The 19639-nt window shown below is 35.8% G+C and overlaps 1 protein-coding gene across 5 annotated transcripts in view; it reads right to left on the minus strand.

Moving 5' to 3' along the window:
* Positions 1 to 19639, minus strand: part of LOC145688018 (uncharacterized) — a 553165-nt gene that overhangs the window by 21423 nt on the left and 512103 nt on the right. The window lies entirely within an intron of this gene.

Genomic DNA, 19639 nt, shown 5'->3' on the forward strand with positions numbered 1-19639 from the left:
TCAATGTTGATAATTATGCCTCAACTTTACTTGCCGTTACGACACTCACAATGCAAAATTACCAAACGAAAACTTTCATTACACAAGTACAGCATGGGATTCCACCAGAGGCATGCGGGAGTATACCTTGTTACACTACAAGTTGTAATCATGGTAGTGTGTAAGTATTAATAGAAAAAAAGTTGGTAAAATGAATCTATTTAACGTGATTAACTTGTATGAAAAACAATCAGAAAGTGAATCATTCAAGTGTACATTGTATAAGTTTACAAGCAATGCGTGCGTATCATTGAAATACGAATATTATTTATTTATTTTTTTATCAACGTCAAGTGGTATGGATTTTAAACAGTAAAACATAGCAATGTAAGTGTGCTTTGTGAAAAGGGTGATTCTTTAATACACGTAATTAATATGAGAGTGTGTGTATTGGATACTGACGTTAACTACCAATAATAATAATAATAATAATAATAATAATAATAATAATAATAATAATAATAATAATAATAATAATAATAATAATAATAATAATAATAATAATAATAATAATAATCTGCGCATTTTTATGACGATTTCACCACAGATTATTTTTTCTCCAATCTATAACTATTGAACTAAAACCGGGAAAGTTGTATTTACAAGATGCTAATTTATATTAAAGCCGTTGTTTGGGTTTGAGAGGCAATGTGCAAACATAATTAAAAGTGAATATTAAATAATATATTTATAAAAGCATGATGTTTACAATGTATAACTACAAATTTGAGGTACATGTGCTCCATTTATATTGTAACCTCTTGCGTTTTGATCGTGCAAACTGAAGAACTCAGTACAATCGAAGAGTTTCGTAGGTGCAGAGTTCGTCAAGAAAATGTACACGCAATTTAATGGGTTATCTCTGTATACTGTTTTCGAAGTTAAATTATTATTGCAATATATGCTATGGTGTTTCTTAACAGATGTTGATGTTTTCATGACTAACTTTCGTTAAACCACAGCCGAAGAGAAAGGATTTGTAGCTGCACGAGGTCTTCCGGATCCACCCTAGTGCACATCACCAATGGTACCACTTGTCTCAAATTTGTCACAGAACCTTGCAATTCTCAAGTATGTGTAAGGTTCTATTTCAAACTTACGCTTCCAGTGACGCTGAGCTTCAGCGACAGCACCAAACTTAAAATACCTCTTTAAAATGGACTTCCTTTCTTCAGATGTCAAGCGTGCACCGGCCATTGTGTCCCTTATTATAGGGCACATGTTATAGTGGTGACAATACCGACATCTATTGAGAAAACACCGTACTACATACTGTGGTGATAATTCAACTTCGAAAAAATACGCAGATACCATCTTTTAAATTATATATATATATATATATATATATATATATATATATATATATATATATATATATATATATATATATATATATATTCCTTTGACGGACTCTGTATACAAAAAATGAAAAAAATTAATAAAATTACTTTTATGGTGTTATGGACGAAAGATCTAAGTTTGTTTCACTTCTAACACGCAAGAAAGGATATTTATTAAAAAAAAAAGTTTATTGGAATTATTGGATAAACGACCTGAAAAATATTTGCATATGGGTGTGAAGTTGAAGGAAAACATTTTTTTCTCGCTATGTTTTACTTTATTACTGCTATGACATGACTAGATAGAATCTTAGGAAAGCATACTGCTTCTGCTATTTTCTCAACTTTGAACACGGAATGAAATATAAACTAAAGTATTGTAAAAGCGCCATTTTAACAGAGTCTTCTGTATATATGCCTCTGAAGGTATAGTAAATATTTCATAGGAGGTCGGATGGATTATTATAGTAAAGAAGTTTATATAAACATCTATATAATTTTGAATACATTTGGAGATAGGAAACTAAAGTCCTTGAAATGGCTTCTCCAAATATTTACGTGAGCTAACTATTTATTTTTAATTGAATGATATGTGATTAGTACAACAGTTCCAATCGCTGTCGTTTCTGACTTTCTAGACAGCCGTTCTTCATTTCTTAATCAATGGAGCTCCCCAATTACATTATCCTAAATCAACACCGAAAATCTATACCCCTATTGAGTATCGAAACTGGAATTATGAGCACCAGTAGCACGTTCCAACCATTCAGCTACACTTGTAGTCTTAACAAGCTATTATAAGAGATATTTAAGAACAAAAACAGCTTTTTCTTCTTTTTTGCATTTATTTGCCAATTGAATGATATTAACCATAAACAAATGACAAGGAATTAAAAATACACGGCTATATATGTACGGAGCTCCGTCGTGCTGGAAGAATATTGGATTTTTAATCATTGAAATTTCCTTCACTTGCAATGGATGCTCATTTATTTTTTTTTCTTTTAAAGAAAAAAGAAATGATAAGTGAACCCTGGAAGAATACTCGATAACACAATTTGCCTGATCAAGTGACTGTATATTATATCACATCACATGTATTTTTTAGAAAAACGATGTAAGATTTTTTACCACAGTGATATGTGATATTAAACAGACTAACAATTCATTTTTATTTTTCATTTTCATTAACCATTCAAAAGCCAACAAATATAAATAGTATGTCAAGTCTAGTAACACGGGCAGTCTTGCAAAATAGGCAAAATTCCATGTATCTCGCGCCATACAGAGTAAATGGAAGTTACATGAGTAATGACCTAGCAGCCATTTTGGGAGTATCTGCGAATTGTTTCGGAAATCTTGATTGGCTAATCGTCTGTTTCAGCGTTCTTCAATCATTATTCCATTCTCAAGTGGAGAATGGTTGGCATTACTCGTACAATTTTAATTTACTCTGACCTTAATGACCGAAGCAACCTCCACAGAGTAATGGTGAAATCCTGTGTTACTGTGCTGCAATTGGAACTTTATCAAATTACGAGCGTATCAACAAAGCTACTTAGCTTGAAGGTAAGTAAATTCAGCTGTATTATTCTGAGTTTGCTTTCATTGCTCTCATACTTCCGATGCTCTTATTTTAATCATTTAAAGCAAACTCATGTATTTAAACATTTTTTTTATACTAGTAACATGCAGAGTATAATAGCAACATCTTATATTGACAGGTGCTACCTTTTACGATAGAGATCCAAAAATCTTCGGTGATAGCTACTCGTGCAATACATCAGGTAAGTGGCTGTTTTGAGGAAGAAAATATTTTGTAATATATGAGGCTGTAATAAATTTTCTTGAAGCATTATAGCTGCAGTGGTCGAAGTGAGACGGTATGCGGTGGTATGCCATACCGCCTCTGGGTTTTTAGTGGTGAAGGTACAACGCTTCTGGTTATTCAGTGATCAAGACATACCATCACTGAGGGTAGATGCTAAATACCTTTAAAAAAATCCATTTTTATACAGAGTAATTGACGAATAGCTTTCCACGTAAAAAGATTTTGTTTTTTACTGTATGCATAAATAATTTTTAAGTTGATAACACTGACATTTTTATTATCTTTTTACTACCTTTTATTTTTAAAATGAAGTGTCTTCAAAGAAGTTCATCTAGTCATCTAGTTTGTATTTTAATGTGTCATATTGAATTGTTTATTTCTTATGTATATCTGTTTCTTCTTGCCTTAATAAATATAAATGTCGTGTTTTGAGCATGGGTTTGGAATATCCCTTAGTCGAGTGGGGATCCGAGAGTTTTCCCACAGGAAATTGTTAATATAAAAACTCGGTTTTTGATCATTTTCGTGTACGAGGGCAAGTCAAGAAAGACTTGGACTGATTTTTTTCCCGGCAGTTCTGTTAACGCTGGAGCTTCATAGTTTGGCATACAAGTAGGGTGGGTCTTGCTGTGCACATATATAAAATGTTGTTAAGGAATCATTGCATGTTTGGTAACCACGACTTTTTATTGCAGGTGATGTTCTGCGCCGCCTCTAGAAGTCGCCTGTAGAAGAAATGGAGTCATTACGAGATGAACAATTTGCAGCTATACGGTTCTGCTATCGCCTGGGGAAAAGTGCAACAAAAACTCTAGGTATGTTGAGAGCAGCCTACAAAGATGACGCTCTGCCACGAAGTACCGTGTTCTGGTGGTTCAAAGAGTTTAAAGAGGGCCGAATGACAATCACGAAAGCTGGTGGACCAGGTGTATGAGCGTCAGCTGTTACTGAGGTGAACATTAACACGGCAGCAGTCATTGTTAGAGAAGATCGCCGCATCAGTATCGACGATCTGGCAGCCGCACTACGCATATCTCATGGCAGTGCCTTCAAAATTTTGCATGACCACATCCACATGAGCCGAGTGTGTGCGCGATGGATTCCGCGACTCCTGACACCAGAGCAGAAGGCCGTTCGAGTGGAGACTTGCAGGGAGCTGTTGCAAAGATTTGAGGATGGTGGAGACGCCTACCGCACCGTGCGACTTTTTTCTATTCCCTGCCCTAAAATCCAGACTGCGTGGACGCCGCTTCTGCGATAATTCCGAGGTTCTGAAGGCATCGGAGGCGGTTTTGAAGGACCTCTCAAAGAATGGCCTGCGACACGTGTTTGAGGACTGGAAGACTCGAATGAAAAAGTGCATTCAAATGGGCGGTGACTACTTTGAAAAGGATCATGTGCCTGTTGTTGAGTACTAATAAATTGCCTAGAAAAAAAATCAGTCCAAGTCTTTCTTGACTAGCCCTCGTATAATTCTCTATAATACAACATAAGGGGATATTTGTTACTTTTTCAGAAAGTTGTTGGCGGGAATCAAAGTTTTTTCATGCCCCCCCCCCTTCTAGAGAGAAGCTCTCCAATGGTTTTCAGTCATTATGTAAATAGAAATACAATCTTTTAGGTAACATACCCTCATTGCATTTCAACATTTAGATAGACGGTGTATCGAGTCAAAATCATAATAAAACATACCACCTCTGCCTTTTTTCCACTTCGAACACTGATTATAACAAACAGAATTTTACCATTAAATAATTCCACTTTTGTGCTATAGTTTCTCATAAGCGAATCATAATGCGAGGTATGTGACTGAAGTTTTGAAAATCTAGAAAAATAATTCACACATTTGAATAATTTATCAACTAAATTTTTGGTATAAAAAGAGTATACAATTTGCATAAGAATAAAATGTTTAATATATGGAAAAAGTTGTATCCATCGAAGAGAGTATTTTAAAACAGAACTACCATGAAATACTTAAGCATCTCTATCTCTACCATTCATAAGTTCAGTATAATAATCTTCTATATACATATAAAAGAGTAAATGCACTGATTTGTTTACCGATTCACTCATAAACAGATCTCCGAAACTGTTACGAGTAGAATCTTGAATTTTCTGCAAATATTTTCCTTACAATTTAAGCTGAAGATAACACGGGATTAAAAAAAAAAAAAAAAAAAAATCAGTTTCTAAAGGGGAATGATTTTTTGTCGTTCGTCAGATCTCCTAAACTATTAGGGGTACAACCTTGATATTCTGTATAAATATTTTCCTTACACTATAATCTCTAGACGCGACGGAATTTCTTGAAATGTGGCCTCTAAAGAGGGATAGAGGTGATTTTCTTCCCCTTCGGCAGATCTTCGAAACTATTGGGCATATAACCTTCAAATTTTGTGGAAGTGTTCTTCTTGCATATTAAATTGTAGAAAAGACGACCTTTTTTTCAAAATGAGGTCCCTAAAGGAGGATAAGAGGGCTTGAATAAGTTTTTGCTGTTCACTACATATCCAAAACTATTAGACGTACAAACTTGAAACTGTGTGTAAATATTCTCCTTGGAGTTTAAGCTGTAGAAAAGATGGGATTTGTTTTTAAATGCGGCCCCTGACAGGGAATAAAAGAACTTGAATTATTTTTTGCTGATCACCTCATCTTCAAAACTATTAGGCATACAACCTTCAATTTTGTACAAATACGTTAAGCTTAAGTAAGGCAGTAAGAGGCACAACGGGTCATGATTATATATATATATTCGGTCGTCGCATCTCCGAAATTATTAAGCGTAGAATCTTGAAATTTTGTATAAGTATTCTCCCACACGACACACCTGACAGACTGGCATCTCAGATACTCTTGCACAACTAATCGCGCATTCAAAATTTAACTAATTTGAAACTCAAAGACATATTCAACTTTGCCCTTTTAAACACGTGCCTCCTTTAAACTTTACCTGGCGTACTTTAGACGATCACATAACACCACTAAAAATGGCCAGGTGCTATACAAACACAAAGAATGTTACCACCTCACACGTCTTACGTGTTGCTAACTATTAGTGTTTCCATGTTTTTTAATAACCATCTTTATACCTATCTACCTAGTATAAATAAAATAAAAAGTTTGTTTATGTGTTTGTCTGTCTGTCTGTGTGCGGCCTGGGGACCAGACGAGTGGACCGAGAGTTACCAAATTTTGGTCAGGGGTACCTTGGCCCAGGCCCCAGATCAAGAAGAAGCTCTTTTTTCAAATTTCGAACCAGGGGGTCTCAGGGGGCGTTTGCCGGAACAGGCTTGGGAATCAGACAAATTGACCGAGAGTTACCAAATTTTAGTCACGAATACCTTGGTCCAGGCTCCAGACCAGAGTTAAACGTTTTTGTCAAAATTCGAACCAGGGGGGTCTCAGGGGGACGTTTACCGGGACATTTAAAAGTAGTAGAAAATTACCGATATTAGTGTCGAATTCATAGTTTTCGCGGTCGCTGAAATCAATGGTGAAACTCCGATCGCATTAACTTCCAAATTCACGCTATTCGGCTCCGGGCCGGGAGTCACTTGGGGGGAGGGGGGATACCGAGACAGGTAAAAGTAATCAAAAATGATCGATATTAATGTCAAATCTATAGTTTTCGCGGTCGCTGAGATCAGTGGTGACACTTCCATTAGCGATGACTTGCAAATTCAGCTACAATTGAGGGGGGCGCGGTGGCTCAGTGGTAGAGCGTTCACCTCCGGTGCTTGGAGTCTCTGGTTCGATCCCAGCTCGCGCCGTGTGGACTTTGTGGTGGACAAACACCGTGCTCGTGGGTTTTCCCGGGGTTTTCCCGTTTCCTCCCACTTTCTTCATTCCACCATATCACTCATTTCTCATTATCACCGTCTCCTTTAGCCTACCGGCATAACCGTGGGACGTTAAACTTAAAGATTTCATTTCATTTTTTTCAGCTATAATTGAATGCGAGCCGGGAGTCAGCGGGAGGCGGGATACCGAGACATGGAAAAAATAGCCTAAAATGACCGATATTAGTATCAAATCCATAGTTTTCGCCGTCGCTGAAATCAATGGTGATACTCCCGCAAGCGTTGAATTCCGAATACTGCCCCCGTGCGAAGTATGGGTATATTCAACTAGTATTTAATACAGATAAATTTGACTTGCAAAACGTGAAAGAAATAATCAAAGAATTAAATATACTGTATTAGTGATATCACTATTAAAAAAAATCCAGTCCTCATCCAGCTATGTTAACCTTTAGAAACTCCATTTCTTAATTATAGGATGTGCATAAGTTACTGACATATCAGCATGGATTTAGTTTTTATTATTTAATTTTCATTATTTCGTTTTGTTTCAGTTTGTATTCTTTAGTTTCCTGATTGATCCTGACATATAGCATTAACAATTATAGTTGTAAGTACCTGAGAATATACAATTCCGTATTTTCTAAAAGAAAAAGATATTATATTCTAAGTTGTTAGCAGCCTTTTACTTATCGTTTTCTTGTACTGTTTAGAAATGAAATCAACTATTAGTATGGTGCCGCGGTAGCTTACTGGTAGAGCACTTGCTGGTACGTGGACTCCGTGTTTGATCCCAGCTTGCACCAAGTGAGTTTTGTGGTAGAGAAACTACGTGTGTGGGGTTTCCTCGGGATTCTTCCGTTTCGATCCATTATCTTTATTTCACTATTTTGTTCATTATTGTCATCACCGTTTCAATTAACTTCCAAGTATAATCGTGGAACATTAAAGTAAAGAAGAAGATTAAGAATTCCTCCTCCTATTCTTTCTTTCCTTCTCCGTCTCCGTCTCCTCCTCCTCCTCCTCCTCCTCCTCCTCCTCCTCCTTCTTCTTCTTCTTATTATTATTATTATTATTATTATTATTATTATTATTATTATTATTATTATTATTTTTATTATTATTATTATTATTATTAATTTATACCGCCTGACTCTCAAAATCTCATCGTTCGTTTTTCTTTACCATGTATCAAAATCTGGATTCTGAAGGAACCAGAAATAAACTATAAGGAGCGAAGATTAATGTATAGCCTGTACCAAGAGCAGAAGGCAATAACTGAAACAGAAAGACAGAAAAGAAAAATAACAACTCAAAGAACAGTTGGCAATGATGTTCACTGTTACCCATTTTATATTTATTTATTTACTAGCTGAAAATATCCATTCTTCGCATGGGGACAGTATTTGGAAGTGAACGCCTATGGAAGTATTACCATTCATTTCATCGACTGCGAAAACTATGGATCTGACACTAATATCGGTCATTTTGGATTACTTTTACAAGTCTCGGTATTCCATCTCCCCGCATACAATGATAGCTGAATTTGCAAGTCATCACTAATGGAAGTGTCACCATTGATCTCAGCGACCGCGAAAGCTATTGATTTGACACGAATATCGGTCATTTTGGATAATTTTTACATGTCTCGGTATCGCCCGCCCCCCGTGACCTCCGGCCAGCAGCTGAATGGGGTGAATGCGATCGGAGTTTCATCATCGATCTCAGCGACGGCGAAAAACTATGAATTCGACACTAATATCGGTAATTTTCTACTACTTTTACATGTCCCGGTAAACGCCCCCTGAGACACCCCTGGTTCGAATTTTGAGGAAAAAAACTATTAGTCTTGGCCTGCGGCCTGGACCAAGGTACCCGTGAGCTAAATTTGGAAACTCTCAGCCCAGACCCAGGCCGGTCCTGGTAAACGCCCCCCATGAGAACCCCTGGTTGGAAATTTAAAAAAAAACCGCTTCGTCTCGATGACCCCTCTATTATGACCCCCGTTCCTAAGCTGATTGATGCTAAATTTCAAAGTAAACGGGATCTTAAGTTTCACCATTGAGCTCAGCGACCACAAAAGCTATGGATTTGACACTAATATCGGTAATTTTAGATACTTTTTACATGTCTCGGTAAACCCCCCTACATGTGACCCTCGCCCGCATACAATGGTAGCTGAATTTGTAAGTCATCGCTAATGGAAGTATCACCATTGATCTCAGCAACCGCGAAAACTATGAATTTGATACTAATATCGGTCATTTTGGATTACTTTTACATGTCTCGTTAAACGCCCCCCTCAGCCCCCCTAGTTCGAATTTTGACAAAACGCATCGTCTTGGTCTGGGGCCTAAATCAAGGTATCCGTGACCAAAATTTGGTAACTCTCGGTCAATTTGTATGGTCCCCAGGTCAGTCCGGTAAACGCCCCTCTTGAGACCCTCCTGGTTCGAAATTTGAACAAAAACGCTTTGTCTTGTTCTGGGGCCTGGACCAAGGTACCCCTGACCAAAATTTGGTAACTCTCAGTCCACTCGTCTGGTCCCCAGGCCGCACACAGACAGACAAACACACAAACGAACTCTATATTTTATTTATATTAGATTTATTTATTTTAGTCTGTTCATTGAAGAAGCAATATAAGAAATCTAGAGCACCAATAGTAGGAATTATATTCTTAATGGCAAAAGATAAACACGCGTAGATTTGCGTACAATATCGCGCTGTTAGCAGATTGTAAGAAAAAATAGAAATAAATTTATAGGGAAAAATAGAAATAAATTTATTTAAAGGCAGTGTTAAGCAGCAAATATAACATGAAGATCAAGAGAAAGCCAAAAGTCATTTGATGAGCAAGAAATGAAACTACACGAAATAAAATAAAGGTCATAATAGGAAATCACCAAGTAGAAAAGTGCAGGAATTCTGTTACTTAGGGAGTAAAATCACCAATACTAGATTCTAACACGATGGCAAATCCATAATAGTTTAAGCGTAAAAGATAGTTGGTGAAAAATAAGTTTGTAACAGGAAATATCAACATAGATTTCAAGAAAAGACTGATGAAATTACAAGGCATGATAAAAAAAATACAGTAAATGCATTATTTATCAGTAACTGCTGATGCTACAACCATTTGATGTAATTTGTCTGATAGCCTGATTCTTTGAGACAGACAGCGTCAAGTTGGAACACGTTCTGACTCGTCAGTCAGCGTCCAGAGTCGCTAAAGTGGAGTTATGTTTACCATGTCTGTCGTGCATTTCAACAACGCTTGAACATTATGTCTTGTTTCAAGTTGCAAACAAGTGCCAAAGAAACCCATGAAATGTTGAAATTTGTGTATGGCGATAATGCTGTCACTCTGAAGAGTGGTATAAGCGACTTAAAAGTGGTATAAGCGACTTAAAAGCGGAAATGAGTCGATAGAAGACGAGCAACATTCGGGAGGTCCACTAACCTCAGAAACAAAAGAAAATCCAAAAATAAGTGGCAAAAGTTGTTTTTTCAAACAGGCGAATGACTATTCGAGATCTTGTGGAAGAACTAAGCATCTCATACGGGTCAGTGAAAGCATTTTAAATGCCGATTTGCAAATAAGAAGAGTGGGATCGAAATTCGTCCCCCGACTTTTGACTGACGAACAGGAGTTTTTGGTCGATAAAAATATTGGTGTTTGTCCACATCCACAGTATTCTTCGGATATAGCACAATGTAACTTCTGGCTCTTTCCCAAAATTAAAGCCATGTTTAAAGGAAACCGTTTGGACACCATTTCTGACATTGAGAGGGCCACGACAGAACAGCTGAACGCCCTTCCAAAAGAAGCCATCCAGAAATGCTTCCAGTCATGGATTTAACGTTGGGATAAGTGCATTGCTAGCCAGGGAAGTTTTTTTTGAAAGAGATTAAATCAAATTCCATGTAAGCTTATTAGTTTGTTTCTAATAAAATCATTCACCGTATTTTTTGATCACACCTCGTATATGTATGGATGTGAAGCATAGGCTTTAGGGGAAGGCAAAACAGAGAATGGAAGTCGAAATGTAGTGATGTAATGTGAAGGGATGGAACAAATTGGTTGTTGAAAATTAGAAGGGTAGATAAGGTGACGAATAAAGATGTGGAAATGGTAGGAGTAAAAATGAGCATACTGAAGACAATTTCAAGAAGAGATAAATGATTGAACACCCCCCCGGATGAATCGCACTATTAACCATTGGAGGAATGGCAGAAGGAAAAGTACCCAGAGGAAGACCTAGACTGACATGCATCAAATAATACAAAATGTAGGTTAGGTTATAAAACAATTATAAGGAAATGAAAAGTCTGGCTTAGCTAGGGAAATCTAGGAAACTGCGTGAAACCAATAGAGAAATGGCTGACCCAAGAGAGAGATTAATATTAAGAGCTTGAAATACAATCTTTGGTTCCACTTTGATGTTACACAATATATGGGGCGTTCAGAGCACAAGGGATTCAAGCAGTGGCGTATTTACGATTTTATTTCGGGGGCCTTTGCTAACTTTAGTCCTGGAAATGTGAAAATTCTGCAAGATATTTCATTTACTCTAATATAGTAAATAACATTTCGGGGGGGGGGGAGAGCTTAAGCCCGGAAGCCCCCCTTACATACACCATTGGATTCAAGTCTAATTACCGAAGTTGTGAGAGAAAGAGACAAAGTTTGTATTCTCCGTTTAAATATCTACAGAAAAGTGAACATTTCTTTTTTTTAAATTATGAGTTATTTATAATATCTAGACATGCATCTTTTAAGCACTGAAAAAAGCTTCAGGCAGAGGCCTTAACCCTTATCCGGGCAACCGGGGCCTCCCAGGCCCAGTAGCTTCATTTTTCTAAAATTTCTCAATAACCATACATATTTCGAAGACATAAAATACTGAATTCTTCTATCTTTCGTCGAAGTTAAAATCATGAACATATCGAGTTGGTAAAGCTAATGTCTTTTTTTTTAAATTTGAAAATCTTTTCCTGACGTAACCGGGCAACCGGGGCCTAGGAGGCCCCGTATAACTTTAGTGAAATTCCTGTCAAATATTAGATCAAATTGTCACATAATTATATATTGAACACGTGACTATTGTAACCTTTAGTCGGAACAGTATGCGGCAACAGACATTGAATTTTGAGTGTTCTGCACTTAAAATATATGCTGGGCCTCACAGGCCCCAGTTGCCCGTTTACGTTACAAAAATGTCTGGACCGGATAAGGCTTAAAGATGAAATATACCCAAAATGACCAAAGGAGGACTTCATGTCCTATATCAGATTAAAAGAAATACATTTAAAGTGAAAAATAAACAGTTTTTAAGTTATCTTTATCTGCGGACTCTAGTAGATTAACAGTAACGAAGTTATTATATTGCATGCTAAAGTCAGTCGATCGTTTATTTCTTAGGATACATTCCGCATAAAATATCAGTTTAAAGAGAGACTTCCATTGGGATGAACAGGCAATACTTATTATAAATTATATATTCGTAATTGTTTATTTATCTATTTACAAAGTTCTAAATATAGCCGTGAAACAACTTTACACTGAAAACATTAGCAATGAAACATGAGAAGGAAGTTTGGGGTGAAGTCGATAGTAGCATCCAAGGACTATCCTGGTAGATCTGAGGAAACCTCTGCGAAACTTCAGTTAAGATAGCCGGTTGCAAGGTTTGAATCCAAGATCACTGGATACCAAGTAAGAATTCTAACCATTTCCTAAGCTCATTCGGTTTTGTACATTTTGACGAAATAATTTCAATAAGATAGCCTCGAAACCAAAATTTTCCACTTTCCTTACTATACACAAATTCTTTTATTATTATTATTATTATTATTATTATTATTATTATTATTATTATTATTATTATTATTATTATTATTATTATTATTTCATCTTCAGATTTAATTATCGGTATATAAATAAGGTTAGCTCTGTTTCACATAATATACTATAAATTTATAAAAATTTACAAGCAATTGTAAAGTTGCTAATTATTATTTGATGATATGGCTTTTTTTTCTTTTTTAACAAATGAAAGTAAGTTCTATCTTAATGCCTCAATATCTGTTCCGTTATAACCTATATTCAGGCCTACTTAATGTGCACTTAAATAGCCCCTACATATTGGAAACAATCACGAATCGTGTAAACAGTTACGTTTTCATTTAACTACAAATAAAATGGCTTATCGTTCTTAGAATCAGAAAAAGGAGTTAAATATTGTTAAAAATTAAAATTTTAAAATCATGAAGAAAAAAGAAAAGATTTTGAGTATAAATGTTCATTACAAACTATTGACTAAAGTTTCTAAGGCTACACAGAAGTTCTATTGAACGTCATTGGTTTTAGTTCAAACACTTGCTCAGGTATGGGACAACAAATCTCTACAAGTAAGATGAATAATTGACATGTGTTTAGCATAAAATCGGCCTGTGGCGTGGATAGAGTTGAGCATTAATGTACTGCGCACGACCACATTTGGAGATCATGACACTGATATATCTGTATCTATCGATATACGAGGCTCATTTAACTCGAAGTGGCAACACAGTTGTGAAATGGAATGTAGTGAATCACTCACCTTAAGAAGCTTACAGTCCTTCGATGTAGTCTCCTCCAATCTGTTGAACCCTTCGCCAGATGTCTGGTAACCGTTGAATGCCTGTCAAAGCCCCCCTTTGTGAGAGGGTGTTGACAGTGCGCTCTAAGGCACGAACAATGATGGGAATGTGTCTGAAACGTTTGCCCCTGAGAGGTTCTTTCCTTTTTGGGAAAAGATCAAAATCGCAGGAGCTCATATCCGGGGAGTATGGCGGGTGCTCCAGTACCTTCCAACTAGTGCTGTCGAATTTTTGAGACATATGCGGTTTTCGGTTTATGAAAAAAACGGTTTCCTGAACACCGAAAACCGCAAATTCGGTTTTCAAAACCGAAACCACAAAAGCGGTTTTCAAAACCGACATTTCAGTTTTATGAAATTTTACTTTTCAAAAACCGGTTTTCGTTTTTTTTAAATGATTTCGACAGCACTACTCCCAACCTCATGGTCGTAACAGAATCTGTACTGGATTCGCTGTATGGCATCTAGCATTATCGTGCAGGAGAACTGGTCCAGACTCCAGGAGGTGTGGACATTTGCGCCGCATGCGGTCGCAAATGGTGACTGAGGTATGAAGTATGGTATGTAGCATTGACGGTAACGCCCAGTGGAACTTGATGTGATAGGATAATGCCTTCGTGGTCGTATGACATTGTCATCATCACCTTCACGTTTGCTGGCTCTTGCCTAAGCTTTTTCGGTCGTGGGGATTCTGGGTGGCGCCATTCACTCGACTGACGTTTCAATTCAGGCTCGTAGGATCTTACCCACGTTTCGTCACTTGCAATAATGCGGTGCAAGAAATCATCACCTTCCTCGTCGTAACGTACATTCCCACCTATACCACTTTTGAACCTCGGTCAGAGCATGAGGTACCCATCTAGCTGCAATTTTCCGCATGCCAAGATCTTGTGTTAGCATGGGGAACACTGATCCGGAAGAAATGTTCAGCTTCTACGCCAATTCACTACAAGTCCAACGCCGATCACTGTCAAACAGTGTCCACAGTCTTGCAAGATGAATTTCGTCCGTAGCCCTTCGCATATACTCTCCATCGTGCATTTTGTCTGTTGACTGTCGTCCCGCCTGAAATGTTGCAAATCATCCGCCATTGTCCGATATGGTAGAGCAGCTTCACCACAGGCCTCTACTAATCCTCTGTGAATTGTCCTAGCATTACGCCCTCGTGCCACCTGGAATTTCATAAACACACGCTGTTCTGCACGCGTGAACATTCCGTTAGGGCGGTATTTCACACAACAATCACTTTAACAATGTCTATTCGCCATACACACCGTACTATGGGACCGCAGCAGCGTTGAACTGACTCGTAAACATCCACGGAATACACTACGTTTGTCATTTGTCTCCTGCTCACACGACACTCCAATCGTAGCAGTGTTGCCAGTTCGAGTTAAATGACCCTCGTATATATATATATACGCATAAATCTAGGTTTGGAATTTTAGGATGTTGATGTGCATAATTGTTAGCAATCATACCAATATAGTCGACAATGTTCAAATTCTTCTAATGGTATTGCCGACATTGTTAACTAAAAGTCTTAAGAGTTTAATTACTGATATAATGTTCACAGTTGAAACAAGATTCTTTTATAGGATTCACATTAATACTGAAATAAGAAGAAATAAATGGGTCATTAGTAACGATTTCCGCTTCTAATATAATCAGAATTATAAGTGCCATGTTGTCAGATGAACTTGAAACCCTTACTACAAGGGCCAACTCGAAGTATTAAACTCCACAATATCAGGTTATAGGAAAGGGGTAAGGAAAGTAATGATCACTGATCCTAATCGCTAGTATTAGAAATACATTGAACTCTTTTGTTCTTCAGTTGATGAATTTCTCTGAATTGAATTGTGTCCGAAGATTTAAACTTTGTAAGGATCTATCGTATCGTTTGTAAGGATGTACGGTATCATTAGTGTCAAAATCAAGGATTGTAACATGCGATCGCCAGACCAAAGTTCAAATTAATGAATATGCTTCAAATGTGTGTATATTCATTCGACATATAAAGTGAGGACATTATTACTAGTTTTCTTGTTTCAAACTCTAAATGTGAGACCACCATTCAAACGGCATCGATACTTCGCTGCTACACCTTCATTTAGGCAAGGATGATTTGCTTAAGAAATATTTTGTATATATCAATAGTATTCAAAATGTTTAACTTTCTTGTTGCTAAACGGTTAGTGTCTCTCTTTTGGTATGGAAGATCTGGGCACAAATCCCGATGGAAGTGTATATCACGTTAAATTTTTGGCCAACACCTCATGTAGCCTCGGTACTAAAAATGGATATTAAGTAGTGAGATACATTAAAAAAAAAAAAAAAAAACTGTTCAGTATCTCATTTTATTTCTATTAAAATCATTCGCTGAAATATTTGTGATAATCTGGAAACTTGTGGCTAATAGATTGTGCGTAAATGTGTTTCTGTAAAGCATGAGCACAATTTAGGTGCAATTGTTTCGTGTGTGCAGATATTATTTAGATTTAATTTTATGATCACAGTGTCAGTTGCATACAAGTGTATCCGTTCTGTTTAAAAATTCTGGCATATTTTTCATATGAATTCATGCGAAACTAGTGTAGAAAGTGGTAATCTTGTGTACAACACTTGAGTTACTTAATATCATAATACATAAATAATACAATGTAGCATTAGTAGTAAGACGCGACAACTATGCGAGTTGCCTTTCACATGCAAAATACACAGAAAGAAGTTCAGTGGTTACGGATACATTATAAATAGGAATATCACTTACTAGTTTTTTTTTCTTTCAAAGTTACATATTTAATATAATATATTGATTATATATTATGAGCTACCCACTTTTTATCATAGAAAAGGAAAATATTAGCACACCACAATCTTATCTTCTCTAAAACAATATCCCAAACGTGATAACATTCTACATAAACATAAACATGTAGAGTTCACATATATGATGAAACATGCATAAATATTTATATATAAGCGACAAGTTTGGTAAGTGGGGTAAAAAATAACATATTGACTTACTAACATCGAATGATTTGCTTGGAATGAATTTTTAAAATTTAAATTTTATATATATTAGATATAATTAATACCTTGGGACTGAATATAAGGCATACTTTTACTTCGGTATATGTGGAAAACTAGATTTTTGTTCATTAGTTTACATTAGTCTTCTAAGAACACTCGTAAAAACAGCATATGTCATTCCTTTTTTTTTTTTTCGCTGTAGTATCTGTGTCTTTCTAGTCGTTAAATTCATGACTTGAGTACTGTAATGCAAAGGCTTTGTAGATCTGGATATTAATTTATAGTATAGTATAGTATATGAGAATATAATTTTATGACTAAATTACAACTAATTTGAATACTCTATGGGATTCATCAAAGTTCCAGTCCCTAATTAGAACTAACATGAAAACATCCTGTTTTGTCATCCGGTGCTGTCTAGTAAGTCACAGCAGTTCTCGAATGCTTTAAGAATGTCACTAACAAGATAACAAATAAGGATTTTTAAAGCATTCTTCATAGAGTTTAACTTGACTGAAGTTACTTTTCGAAATAGTTCAAAGCTTGTAGCTAAGAGATACTAACTTCTTTTTTAAACACACAATAAAATCTGAATATATTTATTACTACCAACCTGTGTTAGAGTTTCGGCAATTATATATTGCTAAAATTATAACACAGGTTATTAGAAATAATTGTTTGCTTTGGTCAAATTTTATTTTAATTTTAAGATATACGTAGTTCCAAAGCTAAAAGGATTAGTAACTTCTCTTTGTAATGACTACAGGTAAAGAAAAAGATGAAATATACTATGCCACTATCTACTATTAAGAATTAATGTAATTAATGATATATGTTAATAGTGCTTGGACATTGTTAGTAATCTGTTGTATTTCTTTGAAGTTTGATAAGCATTATGAAACAATTGTAGAGCTTCTGAATAAGAGGTAGCGACTCCAGCTTAAAAAGACAGAAATAATGCCCTTGGAAGCCGGACCACAAGTCACCCAGTGAAACGTGTATCATTTAGCTGGTTATAGCGCTTCGTGCTATGCAGCGCCAGGGTACCTTATTATGTTCGAGTTAACAAACAGTTTAGTGTTCTTTTATGATTCCATGCTTACACATAATTACACTAAATCATTTGTAAAAGATTTCTCTCTGAACGAGCTAGAATTTAGCTAAGAAAGAACTATTCTTAGGAACACGAGATCCAAGTAAAGATTTATACCACGATTATTATCTGATCAAATCATTGCTTTTAATACGAAATATATTGCAACCTTAATTCTTATAATGTGATTATGCGCAAGTAACCCATATTTGTAATAAAAATATAAATATTTGTTTTAAACCAATTTATATTTTGATCTTTTGATTCAAGATGCATTCATTAATAAAACGGGATACAAGCTGTCATATCGATCAAAGTCGTTATTGAATTGTAAAGCCAGGGAGTTTAGTTTTTGATTTAACATTGTTTTACATCGGTAGAGTAAACTTCATTACTTTTGCGTCACGAACGACCTAAGACCATACTGTTTTGTAAGATTCTGCAATTTTGTATTTTAGTTGCTGTAAGCGTTGATAAAACCCTTCTGTTTTGTTGGTAGTTCGGCTACTCGACTAGTTTTTATTTGCCCTGACATGACCGATACCCGTATCCAAACCTAAAATATTCAGATTTAAGTTCAAAAATTAATTAAGCTACTGAAAGTTTATGGTTCGAATAGCCCTCGACCAATGCCAATTATCGGTATAACCTTGATTGAACATCATAGTTCCTGCGAAAATTAATTTTGCACTTAGATAACTGGTGTCCACCCACACTTATCTGTGGAAGCATTGCAAACTCTTCAGCTAACTTCAAAGTCGCTGATCTACTCCATCTTGCTCTGTAAGGAATGACTGTTTACATACTACTATACTGAAGTGTATGTTTAACAAAACTTGTATTAAGTGGAAACATTTTTTTTTCAACTTAACAATTTACAAGAAGGGAGGCGGTTGCGTAATCCTGTAAATCTAGCATTCTTAGAGGCGAAATATGTGGTGTGGAGGAAACGGTCTATATAGTGCAAGGGTTCATCTTGCACGATATTCTATGCGTTTGCCAACTGCACCGGATTTAACCCCCAGTCATGGTTTGGAACTCATTCATAGCCTCTGTAGTGCTGTATTAGGACGCAAATGACAACATCTCAAATTCAAACTAGGTTTGTGAGCTTATAAAAACCGTACAGTAATTTCACTTACATTAAGTGGAGACCTGTTCAACAAAAATAATTCGTGATATGCGAATTTCTGGAAAACAGGATTTCACTGGTAGCTATTAACAAATACGGCACTGCCTTTTTATAATTCTACGAGAGTTTAGTTTACGTAAGCAAGAAAAACTTTTACTGTATTTCTGAGCAATAGTTTGATACTTTCAACAATAAAAGAATAACAATATGGATGTTCAGAGTTACGAGAAAGTCCAATATTTTGTCCTGCAATATATGAAAATTTTATGATTTTAATGTCATGCACTTAGTTCTCGTAATACCCACAACAGCGGGGAAAAAAGTACGATAGGGTTGGTTGTTTTATTAAGGTGGTTTAAACTTCGCGGAAAAGTGATTATTACATAATCCGTACGTATGGGTGACTATAATACAATAATAATAATAATAATAAAAATAATAATAATAATAATAATAATAATAATAATAATAATAATAATAATAATAATAATAATAATAATAATAATAATAATAATAATAATAAACCCTTTTAACTTTGTGGGAAAGTGGCTATTGCATAATCCGTACGTATGGGTGACTAGTAAAGGAATAATAATAATAAAAAAAAAAACTCTTTTATTTTTGCAAGTAATATCTACTGTGACAGTGGTTTACGTAAAAGAAAGTGTAATGAAACCATTATCACTATAAGTAGCAAGTACAATTACAAGGAATGCAG

This window comes from Thermobia domestica, chromosome 6 (assembly GCF_964235325.1).
Source record: "Thermobia domestica chromosome 6, izTheDome1.hap1.1, whole genome shotgun sequence".
In the NCBI taxonomy this organism is placed as follows: Eukaryota; Metazoa; Arthropoda; class Insecta; order Zygentoma; family Lepismatidae; genus Thermobia; species Thermobia domestica.